At 43.3% G+C, this 10,471-nt stretch overlaps 1 protein-coding gene across 1 annotated transcript in view; it reads left to right on the top strand.

The window, feature by feature from the left end:
• The first annotated feature begins 238 nt into the window (after nucleotides 1-238).
• Nucleotides 239-10,471, top strand: part of best4 (bestrophin 4) — a 78,908-nt gene continuing 68,675 nt past the window's right edge. Inside the window, exon 1 of the mRNA XM_087990531.1 lies at nucleotides 239-343. The gene's annotated coding sequence lies outside the window, so the exon portion shown is untranslated. The remainder of the gene's footprint in view (nucleotides 344-10,471) is intronic.

Genomic DNA, 10,471 nt, shown 5'->3' with positions numbered 1-10,471 from the left:
TAAAAGATGAGAGACTTAACAAACAATCCAGGTCTTTCTCAATACTGTATAAAATTTCAGTTGCATCACACTGTAAACGTTTGCTCTAAATTCTGTGTTTACATTCTTATACTCTACAACCATCCAATGAAGGAGCAGTGCTCCGAAAGCTAGTGCTTCCAAATAAACCTGTTGGACTATAACCTGGTGTTGTGTGATTTTTAACTTTATACAGTCCAACTCCAGCATCTCCAAACCATGACTTCCATGTTGGAGGGATTCTGCAAAACATCAGGCATCACAACCTCGGAATAAGGAGCAGGCCATCCAGATTTGAGACAAGGAAGAATTTCTTCATCACAGGGTGGGTGAATCTTTGGAATTCTCTGCCTCAGATGACTTTTGGAGGCTCAGTTGTTGAGTATATTTGAGACTGATAGATTTCTACTCATTTAAAAACATCATGGGATATGGGGATATCTGGAAGTGAAGATCAGCTGTGATCTCATTGAATGGTGAGGCGTGTTCAAAGGTTTGAATGGCCAAATCCCGCTCCTGTTTTCTATGTTATTATGAAAGAGAGAAAGGAAAAATGGGATTAACGGTGACAAAAAAAATGCACGTAAACATAAAATGAACTCTAATTTCTTTAAAATCTCCAACATTAATTACAATCTCATGGACTGACATTTCACACTTATAAAATTGTGTTTTCATTGCCAAAGGTGTTAAAGTACTGTTGTTTTTAGCATGGAACTGCTGGGCAATTAGCACAATTTCATAATCTTCACATGTTTAAATACTGAGTCCCTGTGCAAGGTATTGGGGTAGCAAAATTTATGGAGAAGCAGGATAAGTAAGACAACAACATGCTGATTTCTGTGTTTCACTGCGCACGTACAGATGACAGAAGTTACTGGCTGATTTACACCTTAATAACTGTAAGCACTGATATCCTCACTGAGCTTCAAACCACAAAATATGGGCCAATATATTATTTGGAGGGCAACTGTTCCAGAATTTATTTTCTGCTCATCATTTGGTAATTTATTTGAGCTAGGTACATATAAATGTCACAATGTACATGAGCAGAATAAGGTGTTTTGATCCTCCCGGATCCAGAATTCAAACTGATTGTTTATTTCAAGGAGTCAGATATATAATCTTGTAGCAACTTAGCCAGGTTTGAGAGATTACAAAGTGATCATGTCTGATAGGTTTGATTGAGTGTTTCAAGGAGGTTACTTGGTGTGTAGATGACCTTAGTGCCGTTGATATAATCTACATGGACTCCAGTTAGGGTTTCACATGGAAGGATCCATGACATTTTGACAATTTAGATCCAACTTCAGCTTGTGGAAGGAGGCAGAATGTGATGTTCAAAGGTTGTGTTTGTGAGCAGAAATCCATGTCTAATGATATTCTGCAGGGTTTGGACTCTTACCGTTTGTATTGTACACTCATGATCAAGACATGATTGTAGGAGGTATGATTAGTAAGTTTCCAAATCATAGGAAAATTGATGGTGTGCTAAATAATGAGGAGGACTGCCTTAGATAACAAGGCAATTCCTGATTAAGGGCTTATGCCCGAAACGTCGACTCTCCTGCTCCTCAGATGCTGCCTGACCAACTGTGCTCTTCTAGCACACACTGTCAACAGGGCAATATAGACAGACTGGTCAAACAGACTGAACAATGGAACATGGAATTTCATCTGGAAAAGTGTGAGGTGATGCATTTTGGGAAGATTAACAAGATAAGGTATTCCACTTGCAATAGTAGGACCTGAGGAAGTCAGGGGTCAGTTAGTCGGACAGCTGCTTTGTAATGAAAGTAATACTAACAGCATGGGTTCAATTCCCACACTGTTTGATGTTACATGAAGGATTCTCTTTCTCAACCTCCCCCTTGCCTGAGGTGTGGCGACCAACAAGTTAAACCACCACCAGCCGTCTTTCTCTAATGAGAGAGTGGCCCTATGGTCTGATAGGACTATAACAAATTGACTTTTTCACAATAGATCAGAGGGACCTTGATGTACATGTCCACAGATCATTGAGAGCAAGAGGACAGGTGGACAAGGTAGTTAAGAAGGCAGATTGCCTTTAATAGTTGAGGCATTGAATATAAAATGTAGGAGTTTATGACAGAGCTGTATTTAATGTTAATGCATCTAGTCACCACCCTATAGGAGGGATGTGATTGCTCTTGAGAAGGTGTAGTACAGATTCACCAAGATATTGCCTGGGCTGGATTGTTTCAACTATGAAGTGAGAGAAGATGGACTAGAGTTATTTTTCTTAGAGTAGACAAGGTTGAGGCAAGGCCTGATTGAAGGGGAAGAGATAAGGTAGATAGAAAGAAACTTTTTTCCCTTTGTAGAAGGGTCAATAATTTTAGGCGCCTATGTTTAAGGTAAGAGATGGGAGGTTTAGATGGGATTTAAAGAAGTTTTTTTTCATCCAATGGATACTGGGCATTTGAAACCCATGGCCTGAAAGGATGGCAGAGGCAAGAACAATCACAGCATTTAAGAAGTGTCTAGACAAATGCTTGAAATAGGTTAGCACATAAGGCTGTAGGCCAGCGGTTGGGACTAGAGTAGAGAGGTGTTTAATGACTGGTATAGACACAGTAGGCCAAAGGGCCTCTTCCCATGCTGCAAAATTCCATGACTCTCTGATCAGAGTGAATTGCACAGATTTTTTTCTTCATTGGCAGGAAGGTCAGTGATCAAAAGATACCATCTTATCAATCCACCTGTCCTCACAATCTTAAACAAGGTAGATGCAGGAAGGATACTCCCAAAGGCAGGAAGAGTCCAGAACTAGGGGTCACAGTCTCAGAATACAGGCAAGTCGTTTAGGACTAAGATAAGGGGAAATTTCTTCACCCAGAGAGTGGTGAGCCTGTGGAACTTGTTATCACAGAAAGCAGTAGGTGGTAGACAATGTTCTGGACACCAATGTCACAATTCCTGGGAACACCACCACCTGCATGTTTCCTTCCAAGCCATTCACCATCCTAATTTGGAAATATATCACCATTCCTTCACTGTCGCTGGATCTAAATCCTGGAAGTCCCTCCTGAACAACATTGTGGGTCATCCTACAGCACGTGGACTGCGGTGGTTCAAGAAGGCAGCTCACCATCAGCTTCTCAAGGGCAGTTAGGGACAAGCAATAAATTCTGGTCTAGCCAGCAATGCCCACATCCCACAAATGAATTTTTAAAAAGTCAAGTCCAAAAGATTGTTATGATTTCAATAAGGAATTGGATCTAGCACTTGGAGCTAGAGGAATCAAGGGTCTGGGGGTAAAGCAGGAACAGGTTGTTGAGTTGGATGATTGGCCATGGTTGTAATAGATGGAAGAGCTGGCTGAAAGGGTTAAATGGCTTTGTTCTGTTCTTGGTTTCTATGTTTCTATGTTGTAATTGGTGAAAGAAATCAAGGTGAGCTGACGTTTTGTTTTAACGTAGTGAGTTGTTATGATCTGGAATGCCTGCCTGAAGGGGTCGTGGAAGTAGTAATTTCAATTACTAATTCAGTATGTACTTGAAAGGGAAAATGCAGGACCATTGGAAAAGACCAGAGGAGTAGAATAAATTGGATAGCTTTCTCAAAGAGTTCATACAGGCATGATAGGCCAAATGGTCTCCTCTGCTGTACCATTCTGGAATTTCTTGATTATGTTTAAAAATCAATGCTATTGACTTCTTCAACCTTCTCACCTAGAAGGCTAGATCAACCTTGACAAAGGATTCAAATATATAATTTTGCAACTACAGTCAAGCCATTAGATAATTTGCTATCATCTAAGTTGCATGGGATAATTCAAATTCCGCTCTTAGTTGGCCCTGTGCAGATTCAATGCTAAACATTGATCCGATTCTACCACGTCAAACAAGGAGTAACACATTTATAGATTAATTATTAAATAGAGTCATAGAAATGTACAGCACGGAAACAGAGTCCACTCATCCATGCCGACCAAGTATCCCGACCTAATCTAATCCCATTTGCCAGCACCCGGCCTGTATCCCTCCAAACCCTTCCTATTCATATACCCATCCAAATGCCTTTTAAATGTTGCAATTGTACCAATCTCCACCACTTCCTCTGGCAGCACATTCCATACACGTACCACCCTCTGCGTGAAAAAGTTGTCCCTTAGGTCCCTTTTATATCTTACCCCTCTCATCCTAAATCTATGCCCTCTCGTTCTGGACTCCCCCACCTCAGGGAAATGACTTTGTCTATTTATCATATCCATGCCCCTCATAATTTTAAAAAACTCCTTTGAGGTCATCCCTCTGCCTTCGACACTGCAGGAAAACAGCCCCAACATATTCAGCCTCTCTATGTAGCTCAAATCCTCCAACCCCTTGTCAATCTTTTCTGAACCCTTTCAAGTTTCATAACATCCTTCCGATAGGAAGGAGACCAGAATTGCACGCAATATTCCAAAAGTGGCCTAACAAATTTCCTATACAGCTGCAATATGACCTCCCAACTCCTGCACTCAATGCTCTGACCAATAAAGGAAAGCATACCAAACACTTTCTTCACTATCCTATCTACCTGCGACTCTACTTTCAACGTGTTGAATTTTTGTTTGACCTCAACGCCATGATGTGGGAATTGCTTGCAAGACCATCATTTATTGCCCACCCTGAGTTTTTAACCTTGAGGCAATATAGGAGAGCATTCTTCTCAAACTGTTGAGTCCATGTAATTTAATGCATTCAGAATACAATTTCAGTTTATGATACACTTAACATTCCCATCTGGTCTCTCACCCATTGAACAATGATGTGCAGCTGGCAACACGTTAATGGGGCCATTTCACAAGAAAAGAAATGCCTAATGATCACTTACACTTGGTCTGGTAAGGGAGGAATTGGATCTGTTCCAAGCAATAGATCAGCTGGTAGTTTCTGAGCATTAGGATTGGATTATTTTTCATTTAGAATAGTGGCTGCATTGAAATTGCCTCTGTCAGATGTTTCCAAATGTTGACAATAAAATGTATTTAAACATTAATGCTGCCATGTTGTCAGAAGACAGTAATGAAAGGTTTTACAATGTAGTCTGAACTTTGAAACAGCAGCCAGGAGTTAGAACTAAGATTAGAATGGTGCTGGAAAAGCACAGCAGGTCAGGCAGCATCCAAGGAGCAGGAAAATTGACGTTTCGGGCAAAAGCCCTTCATCAGGACTAAGGCTGGGAGCCTTGGGAGTGGAGAGATAAATGGGAAGGGGGTGGGGCTGGGGGAAAGGTAGCTGAGAGTACAATAGGTGGATGGAGATGGGGGCAATGGTGAGAGGTCAGAGGGGAGGGTGGAGCGGACAGGTGGGAAGGAAGATTGACAGGTAGGATAGGTCATGAGGACGGTGCTAAGCTGGAATGTTGGACCTGGGGTAAGGTGGGGAGAGAAGAAATGAGGAAACTGGTGAAGTCCACATTGATGCCATGTTAGGAGTTGAACTAAACCTGGCCCATTCATCAACCAAAAGTATTTCAACAAAATCCTAGCTCCTAACTGACCATTATAGTCATAGAATCATAAAGTCACAAAATTGCGTTGCATGGAAACAGCATCTAACTCGTCCATGCCGAACAGATAGCCTAAATTAATTTAGTCCCATTTGTCAGCATTTTGCCCACATCCTTTTGTATTCATATACCCATCCAGATGCCTTTTAAATGCTGTAATTGTACCAGCCTCCACCACTTCCTCAACGGCTCATTCCATATCCTCATCACCCTCTGCGTGACAAAGTTGCCCCTTATATCCCTTTTAAATCTTTCCCCTCTCACCCTCTATACCCTCTAGTTTTGGGCTCCCCTACCCTGGGATAAAGATCTTGACTATTCATCTTATCCATGCCCCTCATGATTTCATAAACCACCCTTTGGCAGGGAGACCTGAATTACATGCAGTATTCCAAAATGAACCAATATCCTATATAGCTGCAACATCTCCTCCCAACTCCTACACTCAACTCCTAAACTACACTCATCCAAACAAGTGGGGAGCGATCCATCACACCCCCAACCTGTGCCCCGTGGGTGGCAGACAAGCTCTGGGGAGACGGATGAGTTACTCACCACAGAATTCCCACTTTGCTATCTCCGCTTAGCCATGCTATTTATATGACTAGGAGAAAGTGAGGAATGCAGATGCTGGAGCGTCAGAGTCGAAATGTGTGGTGCTGGAAAAGCACAGCAAGTCAGGAAGTATCTGAGGAGCAAGAGAGTCGATGTTTTGGGCATAAGCTCTTCAACAGGAATGTGGGGGGAGGTAAGGGGGCTGAGAGAATAGGAGGGTGGTGGGGGGGGGGGTAGGGGTGAGGTAGCTGAGAAGGCAATAGGTAAATAGAGGTGGGGTGTGATGGTAATAGGTCGGAGGGGAGGTTGGACCAGATAGATGGGAAGGAAAATGGACAGGTAGGACAGTGCTGATTTGGAAAGTTGAATCTGGGATGAGGTAGGGAGAGTGGAGCTGTGGAAACTAGTGAAGCTGACGTTGATGTCATGGAGGAGGTGGAGGGTGTGGGTGGTGTTGTGAATGGATGTGGCTAGTCCCTGGACCAAGGAAGGCAGGATGGTGTTTATATGGCTAGCCCATTTCAGTTTCTGATCAATGATGTTGATAGGGAGGAATTATTTCCAATGGTGATGCCTTTGAATGGCAAGAGGTGATAACTAGACTCTCTCTTATTGGAGACCATCATAACCTGGCACATGTGTGGCACAAATGTTTCTTGCCATTTGTCAGTAAATTTGGATTTTATCCCAATCTGTCCACACATGGACACAGATTGTTTCAGCACCCAAGGAGCCTCAAATGATACTGAACACTGCATAATGATGATCAGATAATATTCACATCTCTGATCACATGATAGAGGGAAGGTCAGTCATGAAGATGATTCGGTCTCAGATGCTACAAGGAATTCCCACAGAGATGTCATGAAACAGATTATTACCTTCCCACAACCACTTTCTTTTGTGCTCGTTACGACAATTGGTGAAGAATTCTCTCAACCCCCCCTCTCTGGTTCACTATATAATTATCTACCACCATTCAAAACAGGATGTGACAGGACTCCAAAGTTCTGATCCTTTTTATTTCAAAAATATACTAAAGAACAAAGAAAATTTACAGTCCAGGAACAAGCCCTTCAGCCCTTCAAGCCTGAGCCAATCCAAATCCACTCTCTAAACCTGTTGCCCAATTCCTAAGCATCTGTATCCCTCTGCTCCCCCCTACTCATGCATCTGTCCAGACGCATCTTAAATGAATCTACTGTGCCTGCCTCTACTTCCTCTGCTGGCCATGTGTTCCAGGTGCCCACCACCCTCTGTGTAAAGTACTTGCCGTGTGTATCCCCCTTGAAGTTTTCACCTCTCACCTTGAAAACGTGACCTCTCATTACTGAATCTCTCACCCTGGGCAAAACGCTTACCTCTATCTACCATGTCTATACCCTTCAAGATTTTGTAGACCTCAATCAGGTCCCCCCTCAAAATTCTAACCTACTCAACCTCTCTTCATAGCTAGCACCTTCCACACCAGGCAATATCCTTGTAAACCTTCCCTGCACCCTCTCCAAAGTGTCTACATCCTTTTGGTAATGTGGCGACCAGAACTGTACACAGTATTCTAAATGCGGCCGAACCAATGTCTTGTACAATTTATGTCAGCTCTTATACTCAATACCCCGTCCGATGAAGGCAAGCATATGCCTTCTTGACCACTCTATCCACCGGTGCAGCAACCTTCAGGGTACAATGGACCTGAACTCCCAGATCTCTCTGCCCATCAACTTTTCCCAAGGCTCTTCCGTTTACTGTTTAATTCGCTCTAGAATTAGACTTCCCAAAATGCATCACCTCACATTTGCCTGGATTAAATTCCATCTGCCACTTCTCCGCCCAACTCTCCAGACTATCTATACTCTCCTGTATTCTTTGACAGCCCCTTATGTTTTCTGCTACTCCACCAATCTTCGTGTCACCTGCAAACTTGCTGATCATACCAACAGTGCCCTCTTCCAGGTCATTTATATAGATCACAAACAACAGTGGCCCCAACACTGACCTCTGTGGAATACCACTGGTCACCTTTCTCCATTTTAAGAAACTCCCTTGAGCTACTACACTCTGTCTCCTGTTGCTCAACCAGTTCTTTATCCACCTAGCTAGAACACCCTGCACACCATGTGACTTCACTTCCTCTATTAGTTTACCACGGGGAACCTTATCAAACGCCTTACTAAAGTCCATGTATATGACATCTACAGCCCTTCCTTCATCGATCAACTTGGTCACTTCCTCGAAGAACTCTATTAAGCTGGTAAGGCACAATCTCCCCCGCACAAATCCTTGTTACCTATCACTGATAAGCGCATTCTTTTCCAAATATAAATAGATTTTATGCCCCAGTACCTTCTCCAGCAACTTTCCCATCACTGACATCAGGCTCACTGGTCTCTAGTTACCTAGAATATCCATACTACCCTTCTTGTACAGGGGGACAATATGAGCAACCCTCCAGTACTCTGGCACCTCACCTGTGTTTAAGGATGCTACAAAGATATCTGGTAGGACCCCAGCTATTTCTTCTCTTGCCTCACTCAGCAACCTGGGATAGATCCCATTCGGTCCTGGAGATTTGTCCACCGTAATAACCCTTAGCCCACCCAACAGATCTTCCCTACTTATGTCAACGTGATCTGGAGTAATCAAACTTCTGTCTCTAATCTCAGCATTCATCATGTCCCTCTCTTCAGTGAATACTGATGCAAAGTTATCATTCAGTATCTCACCCATTTTCTCAGGTTCGACACACAGCCTTCCTTTCTTATTCTTAAGTGGACTAATCCTTTCTCTAGTTATCCACTTACTTCTTATATAAGAATAAAAGGCTTTGGGATTCTCCTTAATTCTGCTCGCTAAAGCTATTTCATGACCCCTTTTTGCCCGCTTGATTCCTTGTTTAAGTCTGGTCCTACTCTCCCAATATTCCTCCAGGGCCCATTCTGTTCTTAGCTGCCTGGTCCTTATGTACGCTTCCCTTTTCCTCTAGGCTAGTCGTACGATTTCTCCACAGTTCACGAATCTTGCCCTTCCTATCCTTTGCTTTCAACGGGACATGCCTGTCCTGCACTATCTTTAACCTATCTTTGAAAGCCTCCCACATATCAAATGTGGACTTCCCTTCAAATAGCTGTGTCCAATCCACATTTCCCAGCTCCTGCCTAATTTTGAAATAATTAGCCTTGGCCCAGTTTAGTACTCTTCCCTTAGGACCACTCTCATCTTTGTCTACGAGTATTCTAAAACTTACAAAATTGTGGTTACTATTCCCAAAGAAATCTCCCACTGTAACTTATACCACCTAGCCTGGCTCATTCCACAACACCAGGTCCAATATGGCCCCTTCCCTCATTGGACTATTGATATACTGCTCTAGGAAACTCTCCTGGACACTTCTTACAAATTCTGCCCCATCCAGACCTCTGGCACTAAGTGTATTCCAGTCAATGTTGAGAAAACTAAAATCTCCCATCATACCCTTCTTTCAACCAAGTCTCTGTGATTGCAATAACGTCATACTCCCAGGTATGAATCCAAGCTCTAAGTTCATCTGCCTTACCCACTGTACTCCTTGCATTAAAGTATATGCACTTCAGGCCACCAGTTCTTTTGCGCTCATCTGCTCGCTGCCTACTCTTCCCCTTATTAATGCTAACTTCATGATTCTTACAGACCCCGGTTCCATCTCACTGTCTACTAGTCTTCTCTTCTGGCTCCCAGCCCCCTGCCACATTAGTTTAAAATCTCTCAACAGCAGTAGCAAAACTCCCCCAAGGACATTATTTCCTGTCTGGTTCAGGTGTAGACCATCCAATTTGTAATAGTCCCATCTTCCCCAGAACTGATCCCAATGTCCAACAAATCTGAACCCCTCCCTCCTACATCATCCCTCAAGCCAAGTGTTCATCCTGCCTATTCTTTCATTTCTACACTGGCTAGCACGTGGCACTGGTAGAAATCCCGAAATCACTGCCTTTGAGGTCCTCCTTTTTAACTTCTCTCCTAGCTCCCTGAATTCTGCTTTCAGGACCTCATCTCGTTTTTTACTTATATCGTTGGTGCCTATATGCACCAAGACTACTGGCTGTTCACCCTCCCCTTTCAGAATGCTCTGCAGCTGATTGGTGACATCCCTGACTCGAGCACCTGGGAGGCAACATACAATCTGGCAGTCTCAATTTTGGCAACAGAACCGCCTATCTACTCCCCTTACAATAGAATCCCCAATAACTATCACCCTATGAGTCTTTTTCCCGCCCTTCTGAACAGCAGTGCTGCCATGGTGCCATGATCTTGGCAACTTCTGCCCTCCCCTGGTGAGCCATCTCCCCCAACATTATCCAAAACCATATACCTGTTTTGGAGGGAGATGACCACAGGGGAC

The sequence above is a fragment of the Chiloscyllium plagiosum genome, unplaced genomic scaffold (genome assembly GCF_037043375.1).
Source record: "Chiloscyllium plagiosum isolate Xiang-an unplaced genomic scaffold, Cpla_swu_hap1 HiC_scaffold_9, whole genome shotgun sequence".
Taxonomy (NCBI): domain Eukaryota; kingdom Metazoa; phylum Chordata; class Chondrichthyes; order Orectolobiformes; family Hemiscylliidae; genus Chiloscyllium; species Chiloscyllium plagiosum.
This window is presented reverse-complemented; position numbering and strand designations above follow the sequence as displayed.